This window comes from Pteronotus mesoamericanus, unplaced genomic scaffold (assembly GCF_021234165.1).
Source record: "Pteronotus mesoamericanus isolate MK-2021 breed Mesoamerican mustached bat unplaced genomic scaffold, CSHL_Meso_final contig_246, whole genome shotgun sequence".
NCBI classification, from domain to species: domain Eukaryota; kingdom Metazoa; phylum Chordata; class Mammalia; order Chiroptera; family Mormoopidae; genus Pteronotus; species Pteronotus mesoamericanus.
In genome coordinates, this window is record NW_026555104.1 from 6,890,644 (window position 1) to 6,902,979 (window position 12,336).

The window sequence follows — 12,336 nt, forward strand, 5'->3', positions numbered from 1 at the left end:
GATAAACCTAGAGGGTATTATGCTAAGCGAAATAAGTCAGAGAAAACAAATACTATAGTATTTCATTTATTTGTGATATCTAAAAAACAAAACAAACAAAACAGAAACAAACTCATAGATACAGAGAACAGACTCATGGTTGCCAAACAGGAGGAGCATTGGGGGTCAGGATGAAAATGGTGAAGGGATTAAGAAATACAAATCACTAGTTATAAAAACAGTCACAGGGATGTAAAGTACAGCATAGAGCCTATTGGCAACAATATTGTAATAACTGTGTATGGTGTCAGATGAGCACTAGACTTATTGGGGTAATCACTTTATAAGTTATATAAAAGTCCAATCACTATGTCATACACTTGAGACTAAAATAATACTGTGTGTCAACTGTAATTAAAACAATTTTTAATGTACTTTTGTCTTGGCCAAATTGCTGAGTTAGTTGGAACGTTGTCCCACACACCAAAAGTTTGCAGTTTGATTTGGTCAGGGCGCATCCCTGGGGTGTGGGCTCCATACCCAGTCAGCGCGTCTACTGGAGGCAACTGACTGACGTTTCTCATGTCGATGTTTCTCTCCTTCTGTCCCCCTGCCCTCCCCCACCACCTTCCTTTCTCTCTAAAATCAATAAACATATCCTAGGGTGAGGATTTTTTCAAGTGTACTTTTTGCCATAAGAACACTCAGCCTTTTTTTCCCTTCTTTGGAAAGCTCTGAGTATTGCCTAATTGTGTTTTTGGTTTGTGTAGACGCTTGAATATTTTTATTCTTTTATTTCTAGCAAAGCCTCCAGATTCTTTGTGAGCTCACTTGACAGGTTTGAAGAGGGGTGGCCTCTTTCCACCTGTAACTGCATCACCCACGACGAGCATGGATACAAAAAAAGGAAAGTTCTTCACTGGAGCCTTATACAATTCAACCCTGAACCTGACTTGAAAGAAACTCAAGGCTTTTATCCTGGCTTTGGCTTTACATCAAGTTTATTCTGTCCTCTGTGACTTTGCTCATGCTGCTCTATTAGCTCTTTTTCAAATTTCCATTACTTCCAAGTCACAGAAATTGGTAAAGATTCAATCTATAACCTACCTCCTTCTCCATGTAGTCTTCTCAGATCACTTTGATAAAGCTCATCATTAACAGCTTATTTTCTAACCCACTGTGTATAGTCCATCTACTTAGTGCTTCCAAGAAACAGAACTTTATCCCTTTGTTTTCTCTGGTCCAGGAGACAGTTGTTTGTAACGCAAAGGTTTATTTTTGGGCTCTTCCTTTTGTTCTGTTGTTCTATGTGTCTGTTCTTATGCCAATACAATACTGTTTTAATTACTATAGTTTGAAATCAGGAAGTGTGATGCATCCGGCTTTGTTCTTTCTTGGGATTGCTTTGACTATTGAGGTCTTTCAGTTTCCATATGAATTTTAGGATTTTTGTTTATTCCTGTGAAAAAATGTCATTGTAATTTTAAGGGTTTTCATTGACTCCATAGATGGACTTGGATAATAATGGACATTTTAACATTTACTTTTCCTATCCATAAACACAAGATAGCTTTCTATTTTTTTTCAATTCCTTTCATCAAAATTTTATAGGTTTCAGTGTACAGATCTTTCACCTTCTTTGTTAAATTTATTCCTAAGTATTTTATTTTTGATGCTATTGTGAAAGGGTTTGTTTTCTTCATTTTATTTCAGATATTTTGTTATTATTATATAGAAATGCTACTGATTTCTGTATATTGATTTTTGTATCCTGAAACTTTACTGAATTTGTGGATTACTTCTAACAAGTTTTGGTGAGGTCTTTAAGATTTTCCATATATGAGATTATACCATCTGCAAGCTGAGAAAATCTTACTTCTTCCTTTCTGATGTGAGTGCTGTTTGTTTATTTTTCTTGCCTAATTTCTCTGGCCAGGACTTTCAGCACCATGCTGAATAGTAGTGGGGAGAATAGGCACCTTTATCTTGTTCCTAATCTTAGAGAAACACTTTTTATCATTTGAGTTAATGTCAGTTGTGGGTTTGTCATATACAGCCTTTATTATGTTGAGCTACATGTTGTCCACACTCTATTCGTTAAAAGTGTTTATAAGGAAAGTATTTTGTCAAATGCTTATTTCTCAATTATTAAGAGGATTATAGTATTTTTATCATTTATTAACATTGTATATATTTATTGATTTGTTTATGTTAAGCCATTCTTGCATCCCAGGGATAAATTCCACTTGATTATGGTAATGATCCTTTTAATATGCTGTTGAGAGTGTTCCTACCTCTTTTAATTTTTAGTAGAGTTTAAGAAGTATTGGCATTCATTCTTCTTTAAGTGTTTGATAATATTCACCAGGGAAACCATTTTCTGGGTTGGAGAGTTTTTGATTACTGATTCAGTATCTCTACTCATTATTATCTATTCAGACTTTCTATTTCTTTATTGTTCGGTCTTGATCAGTTTTATGTTTCTGACTTTATTTCTTTTAGGTTATCTAATTTGTTGGTGTCTAATTGTTCATAGTAGTCTCTGTATTTCTGTAATATTAGTTGTAATGTCTCCTTTTTCATTTCTGATATATTTAAGTGAGTCATCTCTTTTTTTCTTAGTCTAACTAAAGACTTGTCAATTTCACTCATCTTTTCCAAAAAACAGCTCTTAGTTTTGTTGATCTTCTTTATTATTTTTCCTGACTCTATTTCACTTATTTATGCTCTGATCTTTATTTCCTTTCTTCTGCTATCTTTGCACCTGGTTTGTCCTTCTTCCAGTTCCTTTGGGTATGAAGTTGAATTGTTGATTTGAGATATATTTTTTAATGTAGATATTTATTACTATAAACTTCCTTCTTAGAAGTGCTTTTGCTGCATTGTATAAGTTTTGGTATGTGTGTTTCCATTTTCATTTGTCTGATATCTTTGGTTTTTCTTTTAATTGCTTCTTTGAAGCAATGATTGCTCAAAGTCTCTTTAATTTCCATATTTGTGGATTTTCCAGGTTACCTCCTGTCATTGATTTATAGTGCCATACCATTGTGGTTAGAAAAGATACTTGACATGATTTTGATCTTAAATTTGCTATGACTTGTATTGTTATATTACATCATCTGTCTTGAAGAATGTTCTGTGTGTGATTGAGTAGAATGTCTACGCTGCAGCTTTTGGATAGAATGTGCTGTATATATCTATTAGGTATATTTGTTCTACTGTTTTATTGATTTTCTGTCTAATGATCTATCCATTGTTCAAAGTGGGTACTGATATCCCTTACAATTATTACATTACTGTCTGTTTCTCCCTTTTGATCTGTCAGTATTTGCTTAATATATGATACTTAGTTTCTCCAATATTGGGTACATATATATTTATAATTGTTATACCCTCTTGATAAATTGACCCATTTATCATTATATATGGCTTTATTTATCTTTTCTTATAGTTTTTGGCTTAAAGTCTGTTTTGCCTGATACAAATATGGCTACACTTACTGTTTTTTGGCTTTCACCTGCATGGAGTATCTTTTCCATCCCATTCACTTTCAGTTTATGTGTATCCTTAAACCTCAAATGAGTCTTTTGTAGGCAGCATATAGTGGAGTCTTGCTTTCCTAGTCCATTCATCCACTCTATGTCTTTTCATTGGGGAATTTAATCCGTTTATATTTAGAGTAATTATTGGCAGGGGAGGGCTTCATAATGCCACCTGATTAACTGTTTTCTGGTTGTGTTGCAGTTCCCTTGTTTCTGCCTTCTTTTCTTGCTGCCTTCCTCTGTGAAACAACACTTTCGTAGAGCGGTGTGCTTTGATTCCCTTCCCTTTGTCATTTTTGTATCTAGTGTAAGTTTTTGCTTTGTGGTTACCATGAGGCTTACATAAAACATCTTATAGATACAATAGTCTATTTTATGCTGATAACAACTTCAATTGCATACAAAAACTCTATCATTTTACTCCTTTTTATGTTTTTGATGTTACAATTAACCTTTTTTGTACTGTGTAATTATTAACAAATTATTGTATCTATAAATATTTATTTTTAATTTTTTTATTGATTAATATGAGAGACAGAGAGAGATTTCTTGTCTCACTTATTTATGCACTCATTGTTTGATTTTTGTATGTGCCCTGACCAGGTATTGAACCCACAACCTTGGCATATGGGGATGATCCTCTAACCAACTGAGCGACCTGGCCAGGGTGTTATTTTTATTTTTAATACTTTTGTCTTTTAACATTCATTCTAGAGTAAGTAGTTAATATACTAACTGTCACATTATAGTATTAGAATATTCTAAATTTGACTATATACTTACCTTTACCCGTGTGTTGCATATTTTCATATGTTATGTAATGAGTTAGCGTCCTTTCTATTTTGGCCTGAAGAACTTTCAGTATTTCTTGGCAGATAGGTCTCTTGGTGACAAATTCCTTCAGGTTTTTTGTGTTTAGGAAAATCTTTCCTTCATCTCTGAAGAACAACTTCATCAGACAGTGTTCAGACCACTTTTTCTGTCCATACTTCAATAATATCAACCCCGTATTCCCTGACTTAAGGTTTCTGCTGAAAATTTTGCTGATAGCCCTTTGGGGGTTCCTCTGTAAGTTACACACTCCTTTTCTCTTCCTGTTTTTAAAAATATCTCTGGTCTTTAATTTTTGACAGTTTCATTACATTGTGTCTTTGAGGAGATCTCTGACTTTGGCAACCTATGAGTTTCATAAACTTGGATGTCCAAATGCCTTCCCAGATATGGAAAATTCTCAGGCACTATTTCTTTATATAAGCTTTCTCCTGATTCTCTTCTATCTTGTCCTAGGACTCCAATAGTATTAAGACTGTTTCTCTTGGTTCTATCCCTTAGATTACATAGGATTTCATCATTTGTTCATTCTCTTTTTGGTTCTTCTCTGTGTAGATAATTTCAAAGACCCTGTCTTCTAATTTAAATTTTTTTCCTCCTTAATCCGTTCTGTTGTTGATAACCTCTACTGTATTTTTTTATTTCATTAATTGTATCTTTAGCTCTAGAATTCCTTTTTTTAAATTTGTATCTGTTAAACTTCTAATTTTGTTCATGTACTGTTTTCCTTCTTTTGTTGAACTGTCTTTCTCTCATTGAGTTTCTTTAAAATGGCTGTTTTTGTGTCCTGGCTGAGTAGCTCAGTTGGTTAGAGCATTGTTTGGATACATCAAGGTTGTAGGTTCAATCCCCAGTCAGGGCACATACAAGAGGAAACCAATAAATGCATGTATAAGTGGAACAACAAATTGATGTTTCTCTCTCATCCCCCCTCCTCTGAGGTCAAAAAAACTGCTATTTTAAATTCTTTTAAGGTGTATTGTTGAATTGCTTCTCATTGGGGAAGATTATTGTGATCCATTAGTGGTGTTATATTTTCTTGATTATTTTTTGCGGGGGGGGGGGTGTTTCTGAAGTCTTGTATTGTTAAAGTAAAAGTTCCTCCAGTTTTTACTGACTGATTTCAGGAAAAAAAATACCTTCCATCAACCCTGCTAAGGATGTGGAGGCTTTCTCAGAACGTCTGTGGGTATGCCTACTCCGTGCTTCTTGCTCCCTCTTGTGGCAGAATTCTTAAGTTTGCATGCCACGCTGAAGCCAGTACTGTCAGCCTCTCTTTTGCTTTCTCAAGGGCAGAGCTAAAGGGGAAATTTGTGGCCTCTCCCTGGCCCACAGATTCAGGCCAGCTTTCTGTGCACGCTCACGAGATGTCTGTCAAAGCTCGTTCTCACGGCAGGTGAAAGCACTCCCAGGGAGCCAGCCACGAGTTGGGCGTGTCTGTGGGCTAGTCAGGGGGATCTGCCGGGGAGATCTCGCCCGTGGAGTGTGTGTGGGTCACCTGATGGAGTTCACAATGCCCTTAATAAGATCTGCATCTCTTTAATACCGTCCAAAAGTCCTACCTGCTGCAGCACCAGGCTCTTTCTTGCCTCCCAGCCGTGCAGCGCCCAACTCGGTGCCCTGGATGGTGCCCTGGATGGTGCCATGGACGGGGCAGGAGCGCCGCGGGTCTCTGGCAGCCTTCAGTAGGGCTGGGGCATGGGGGAGGCTCGCACACGCTCTCACTTTCCCCCACAAGAGGAATAATGGGGCCAGAAGGCCTCTTTTGGCACTGAGTTGTGCCTCTCTTGGGGAAGGGTGATGCGGGTAATGTCAGCTGTCTCTTTTATCTTCTCCAGTGTGTCCAGCTTTCTTTGTTTCTGCTCCAATGGTGTGCTGAAAGGTCCCGGCTGAAAACCGGGGCTTCGGCAGAGGCTCTCTCGTTTGCGGAAGGCTGCCTCAGACCGCGTTCTCCAGGGGCTCCCGGGCCACAGCCAAGAGGGACGCCCGCTGGTTTCCGTGCCACGACAAATTCGACAGCAAGGACAGAGATCTGTGTGCGTTTTACCTGATGATGGGTTAGCTAGACTCCTTCCAGCTCCTTTTCATGGGGCGCCAGACCCCACAGCTTCCAAAAAGGCACTTTTGTCCACCAATGGATGCAAAATTGTTGTTGAGGAGGTATGAATTCACTCTTCCCTCCCTGACTGTTTTCTTTTGTAGTAAATAGTTTTTAATGTACCATTTTATTTTTTTTTTCCTTTCATCATACATTTTTAAGCTATTTTTTTAGTGGCTGCTCTGAGGATTACCACTGTCATTGTCATTTATCATAACCTAGTTCATGTTTATACAATTCCTTTTAATTTTTTTAATTATATTTTATTGATCATGCTATTAGAGTTGCCCTGACTTTCCCCTTTTTGTCCCCCTCCACCCAGGACACCCTACTCCCCCAGGCCATCACCCCACCATTGTTCATATCTACGGGTCATGTGTATAAGTTCTTTGGCTACTACTCCATTTCCTATACGCTGCTCTCCATCCCCTACATCCCCGTGGCTATTCTGTAACTACCTATTTGTACTTCTTAATCCCCTCACCTCTTCATCCATCCTCGCCCTCCCCACTCCCACCTGTCAACCATCTGGCGACTGACTTCTTTTCTCTTGCAGCTTTTAAGAATCTCTCCTCATCTTTAACCTTTGGCTTTTTAATAATAATGTGTTTTGGAGAGGGCCTCTTTGCATCCATCCTAATTGGGACACTCTGTGCTTCCTGGAATTACATGTCTATTTCCTTGACCAATTTAGGGAAGTTTTTTCTTTCACTATTTTTTCAGATAGAATTCCAGTTTCTTGGCATTTCTCTTCTCCTTCTGGCACCGCTATGAGGCAAATGTTGGACTTCTCGAATTTGTCCCAGAGACTGTTTATACTATCCTCATTGTTTTGGATACTTTTTTCTTCTTCTTTTGTGTGGCTGTTTTTTGCCTTATGTTCCTTATGTTCCAAATCATTGATTTGATTCTCAGCCTCAGCTATTCTACTGTTGATTCCCTGTAAATTGTTCTTTATTTCAATTATTGTATCCTTCATTTCTGACTGGGTCCTTTTTATGCTGCTGAGGTCCTCACTAAGTTCCCTGAGCGTCCTTATAAACAGTGTTTTGAACTCCGCATCTAATAGATTGCTTATCTCCATTTCATTTAGCTCTTTTTCTGGAGCTTTGCTCTGTTCTTTCATTTGGTTCATGTTTCTTTGTCTCCTCATTTTGGCAGCCTCCCTGTGTTTGTTTCTATGTATTAGGTAGAGCTTCTCTGATTCCATGTCTTGGTAGCGTGGCCTAATATAGTAGGTGTTGTGTAAGGTCCAGGAACACAGCCTCCCCTATCGCCCAAGTTGAGTACTTGAGGTGCGCCCTTTGTGTGGGCTGAGTACCCCCTCCTCTTGTAGTTGAGGCTTGCTTGCTCTTGGCAGATTGGTGGGAGGGACTTACCCAGGCCTGTCAGCTGCAAAAACTGGCTGTGATCACTGACCACCAACCTCCACTGTCAGTGGAGCATCAGCTCTGCAGGGGCAGGGTGGCGGTGCTCCCACGTGGTCTGTAGCTGTCCCCTGGGTGTGCAGGCTCTGGGGTTTCCCGGGTGGTGCAGGCCAAGGTCAGCCCCCACTTGGGTTTCACCCAGGGCACCCTACCCGAGCTGTAAAGCAGTCTGAGAGGGCTGTTACTCATGTTGGGCTTGGAGAGTCCCAGGTGAAGCCACATTGTGAATCTAATGTGGCTGCTGCTAGGGTTCACTGACGCCAGCTGTTGCTTGTTTGATAAGATTTAGGAGGCAAGACCAGCCATTCTTATGGAAAAGCAGCTTGGGTGGGCTACTAAGTTGGGTGAGGCAGCGCCTCTGGGGACCTCCAAGGAAGGTCAAACAATGTTAGCCAGGCTGAAGGAGTCTCGGATATGGCACCAGCTTGCTGGCTCTATGGGGGGCAGGGTTTAGCAAAGGGACAATCGCCTCTGCTCACCTTGATGCCAGGCACTTCAGTTTCTCTCTGTTTACCACTGGTGCCTTTCAAGCTGCTACCCTGGTGCTGAAGCTCAGAGGGAGTGAGTCTGAGTAGGTGAGTCCAATGTGTGGGTTCTTTAAGAGGAACTGCTTGGGGCTCCAGAAGTTTCTTTCACCAACTCAATCCCCAATGGTTTTTGCAGCCAGAAATTGTGGGAACTTATCTTCCTAACACTGGAATCCTAGACTGTGGGTTTTGTGTGGGTCTGGGACTCCTCACTCCTGAGATATCCCTCCCCAGTTTTTATCCATGTGGTTGAGACCAGCCTGTTCTGGTCTGTGCCCCTCCTATGAATCTGGATGGATGTGGTTTCTTTAATCCCGTAATTGTCAGACTTTCATGCAACTTGGTTTCCTGGTTGTCAGACCTCCATTCAGCTCAGTTTCTGACACTCCTGAGTGATGTTTTCTCTAAAACTGGAAAAGCCAGCATTCATGCTGCCTGTCACCTACCAAACCCAATAAGCAGAGACAGGGATTGAGTCTTTATGGGCACTTTATTCAGATGGTCAGTGATATGAGAAGACAGTGTGTTTGCACTCTAACAGACTGTCTTAAATTCCGTTTTAAACTGATGCTTTTTATAAGGAGAAAAAAAGTGTAGGTAAGGGGTTTGGAATTCAGGGGAAATGTTAATCAGAAAAAAAACTGCACCTGTGTCCTCGGCGGTGGTCTTTATCTGTGTCCTGGCTAGTGGTCTTCTCATCCTCGAGTACAACGGCTCACATACCATCCTGACTGTGCGCAGTCCTCCTGAGGCACAAAGGTGGAACTGCTTATGGTCTCCTGAAGTCAAGGTGGGTCATACCTTCAGTTCCTGAAACAAGAGCTTTTTACATACATTGATTGCTAAACTTATTAACTCTTGCCTGAAACTAAAAGTTTTCCAACATTTGAGTCCCCCATCAGTTCTATATTTTAGTTGTAATTTTGATGTGGTTGTAAAAAGAGGTGACCCATGTCTGCCTATGCTGCCATCTTGACCAGAAGTCCCTGGAGGGTTCTATGCCCCGGCAGCCGAGGCTGACTCATCCCACTGTGCAGCCAAACCCCAGTTTATACAGTTTTTATTTCAATAGTATATGAAAACTTTAATCCTACATACCTCCACCCCCTCCTCATGTTAAATCTGTTATAGTCGCAAATTATATGTGTGTACATGGCATTCCCCTCAATGCAGATTTGTAATTTTTGTTTTATGCATATGTCTGTTAAATTAGATGCAAGAAAAGTCATTAAAATACACACTTATACTATTTTCGGTGAATTTATACACCAAGCCAGATCCAGATCTCAAAGGCCAAGTCGCAGTGCCCAGCTACCTTTTGCAAACTTTTGTCTGGTCCCTAACTGCAGTAGTCTGAATAACGCCATCTTCCCAAGGAGGCCCACTCCCTAATCCAGTCCCTGGAAACTGTGATATGTTACCTGACATGGCGAAAGGAACTTTGCAGATGTCATTAATTTAAGGACCTTGAGATGGCAAGGTCATCCTGGGTTATCCCGACAGGCCCAGTATAATCACAAATGTTCTTGTAACATAGAGGAAGGAGGATAAGAATTAGAGACAAAATGTGATGACAGAAATAGAGGAGTGGGAAGAAGAGGAAGGGGACAGAAAGAGAGACAGAGAGAGAATATATATATATATATATATATATATATATATATATATATATATAAAGAGGCTTTGAAGAGGCAGGAAGGGGGCTGTGAGCTAAGGAATGCAGGAAGCTTTCATAAACTGGAAAAGGCATGAAAGTGAATTCTACCTTAGATTCTCCAGAAAGACTTCTGACCTCCAGAACTTAAGATCATATATTTGTATTGTTTTAAATCATTAATTTTATAAGTTGTTACAGTAGCAATAAGAAACACACAGATTTTTGTAACTGTAAGTAGGGTGTTACTGTAACAGTAAAAAAAAAAAATGTAGAAGTAGCTTTGGAATTTGACAAGAGGCAGAGGCTAGAAAAAATTTCTTAACCTGCTAGCAATAGCCCAGATTTCCTGGAATAGACTACTGGCAACGACAGGAAATGGAAACACGATACTTGGCATCCCCTCCTACAACAGCGCCTTTTGTCAATGTTTTGTCCCACGTTTCTTCATTCAAGGAGCAAGGAATCCCCGTCTTAGCTAATTTCAAAATGTCATGAAAATAAATAGGCATGACTTGAAAAGGGAATGGGAGCAGGTTATTTGGGGGTTTGAGCACATGGCTCACCCCTCTCATGGCCCCTCCTCCTTCCAGGTCCCGCACCTCAATTTGCTTGACATCAGAGGGCCTGAGGCTCAGTAAACTATGTGATTTGTACTCTACTCTCTTTGGCCTCTTGGAATCCACTGCAATTAAAGATGTATCTCTGATTGGTGATTAAGGCTGCAGACTGCAGGAGAGGGAAAGAGGCAGGGAAGGCTGTTGGGCCTGGCATGAGGGTCAGTGAGTTCCATAAACACCTGCCAAGAGATTTATGTGCTGACTGATGTATCAGGGCACTTTGGAAAGTATTACTTGAAGCTTTGATGGAAGCAGAGGATGTGGAATCCGCTTTCCTCCTCTCCTGCTCCAGCTAGTAGAAATTGAAGTTTTCTAAGAGACAGGCTCTCAGATCTTAATATCTAGGCCCCCCTGGGCTCCTTCGTGTAACATACTATCATCCTCATTTTCTTTATGGAGACTCAGAATACCCAACCTGCCCCGAGTAGCAGAGACGGTTAGTGCCAGTTCTGCTGGGAGAGCCCAAGTGTCCCTCTTGCCAGCCAGGGCTCTTCTCCCCAACGCCTCATGCTGCCAAGGTACGGCCTGGCCTAGCTTGGCCCAGCAGCATCTCCCCATCAGATTGGGAAGGTCAATACCATGCAAATTTATTCAGTAATGCAAGATATATGCTTTTCTCAGAGGGGAGACTGTCTTGGCCTACGTGGGTCAGACACCTCACAGGCAGGTCAAATGCCATGCAAAGGAATGCAGACTTTAGAGTCACATTCAGGATAAAAAGTCCTGTCTGTCTAAATGGATAATCCCAGGCTTCTGGGACTGGGATGCGGAGGTAGTGATAGAGGGAAGTTCCTTCTGGTTTTAGGGAAGCTGATCCCTTAAAATGAAGGTTAAAGAAGGGGCTTTTATTTTATTTTAATTTATTTTATTTTATTTTATTTTTTGAATCTTAGGTCACAGGTCCTTCTCCATCTACAACACTCAAATTTTCACCCAGCCTGTCATTCTTTTCCAAGGCTGATTCTTAGCCTCCATATTCAGGCCTCATCATCTTTTGCCTGGACCACGGCAGGAACCTCTCCCTTGTCCCTATTTCTCCAGGTGTGCATGAAACCAATAAGTTACATTTCCTGAAACCCACCTCTGAACCTCTGAACATGGCATGTCCTTCTTCAGTGGAGCAAATTTTTTTAAAAAAAGATTTTATTTATTTACTTTTAGAGAGAGGGGAAGGGAGGAAGAAAGGCAGAGAAACAGCAATATGCGAGGGATACACCGATTGATTGCCAGTTGCCTCTCACACGCCACCAACTGGGGACCTGGCCTGCAACCCAGGCATATGCCCTGACTGGGAATCCAACCAGGGACCTTTCAGATCACAGGCCAGCGTTCAATCCACTGGGCCACACCAGCCGTGATGAGCAAATATTTTCAACACCTCCTTTCAAGCTGCGAGGTGGCGCACTAACTTACAACCTTGATATTCAAAATTCTTTACTCGACCTTCCTTTTTAAATTTCTCCATCACTTGACACAGACATGGACCCCAACTGGCACCTGATTGGTTTTCTCCCTCTTTGATGTAGGTGTCATTTTTTTCTACCTCTAGGTATTTGCTTATAATCTTCCATCTTTTCTTAATGATCTTGTCACTTTTAAAGAAAATCTCATCACTCATCAAGGATAAATTCAAATCATACCCGCTTTATGAAATTCTA

At 40.5% G+C, this 12,336-nt stretch overlaps 1 protein-coding gene across 3 annotated transcripts in view; it reads left to right on the forward strand.

The window, feature by feature from the left end:
* The window catches only part of RPL38 (ribosomal protein L38), a 303,530-nt gene that overhangs the window by 11,043 nt on the left and 280,151 nt on the right, over nucleotides 1–12,336 (forward strand). The gene's annotated exons all lie outside the window — the stretch shown is intronic.